This window comes from Octopus bimaculoides, chromosome 5 (genome assembly GCF_001194135.2).
Source record: "Octopus bimaculoides isolate UCB-OBI-ISO-001 chromosome 5, ASM119413v2, whole genome shotgun sequence".
In the NCBI taxonomy this organism is placed as follows: Eukaryota; Metazoa; Mollusca; class Cephalopoda; order Octopoda; family Octopodidae; genus Octopus; species Octopus bimaculoides.
In genome coordinates, this window is record NC_068985.1 from 124,293,946 (window position 1) to 124,294,952 (window position 1,007).

A 1,007-nucleotide genomic window follows, 5' to 3' on the forward strand; every position below is an offset into this window, starting at 1 on the left:
CATCCTATATTTATTCTGATTGGAGTAGCCCTAATATGTAAACATTCCGAAAAGGTCCTACTGAAATCATATACATCCCATATTCTTTTTTTCTTTTTTTTTTTCTCTTTGAAAAAAAATAAACAAAATTTTTTTTGTGGTCGGACCGTGGTGAAATCCAAGCGAAAATTGTACAGCGCTTCTCCTCCTCTCGCTGTGTTAGTTAAACGGGAGAATGTGGTATACGGGATGTATATGTGACGTGTGTGTGTGTGGAGTGCGAGTTTGTGTATATGTGTGTATATGTATATATATGCTTCTGTGTGTCGTGTTGTGCGTATTTCGATGTGTGCATATGTTATATGCTTGTATTTGTCTTTATCGGTGCGTGTGTGTGCGTGCGTGTGTGTGTGTGTGTGTTTGTTTATGTGTGTTTGGTTCCTGTTTTGTATGTGTTTATATGTGTGAGCGTGTATATTTATATGCAGTAGTAATGGAACAGTGAAATAGTATGTATACGAATGTATGCATGCATGTATGTATATTTGTATATATCTATATATATATGTGTGTGTGTATGTCTGTGTGAGATAGAAAGAGAGTGTGTGTGACAGAGACTCTGTGTGTGTGTGCGTGTGTGTGTGTGTGTGTGTTTTAGTAAAAAACCTGTTTGCCACTAATACAGTATTATAGTGGTGCGGGGGGGGGCTGTTTCTTACTTTCATTTGTACATTGTATCTTTATCTCTCAGTACCAACATTCTCTATCTACCCATCGATATATCTATCTACCTATCGATATATCTATCTACCCATCGATATATCTATCTACCCATCGATATATCTATCTACCCATCGATATATCTATCTACCTATCGATATATCTATCTACCTATCGATATATCTTTCTATCTATGCATTTAAATATCTACCTATCAATCTATTTATTTATTTTTCTATCTATTTATCTCCCTTCTCTCATTGTCTTTCTCTCACTCTTTCTCTCTCCCAAGTCTATAATTCTCTCCC

At 35.7% G+C, this 1,007-nt stretch overlaps 1 protein-coding gene across 3 annotated transcripts in view; it reads right to left on the bottom strand.

The window, feature by feature from the left end:
* LOC128247835 (uncharacterized) overlaps positions 1 to 604 on the bottom strand; it is a 641,437-nt gene extending 640,833 nt beyond the window's left edge. Inside the window, exon 1 of one of the 3 annotated variants that reach the window (XR_008264160.1) lies at positions 1 to 604. This exon is cut by the window's left edge and continues 671 nt beyond it. The gene's annotated coding sequence lies outside the window, so the exon portion shown is untranslated. The other 2 variants (XR_008264159.1, XR_008264157.1) reach the window with 2 other exon arrangements.
* Positions 605 to 1,007: the final 403 nt, after the last annotated feature.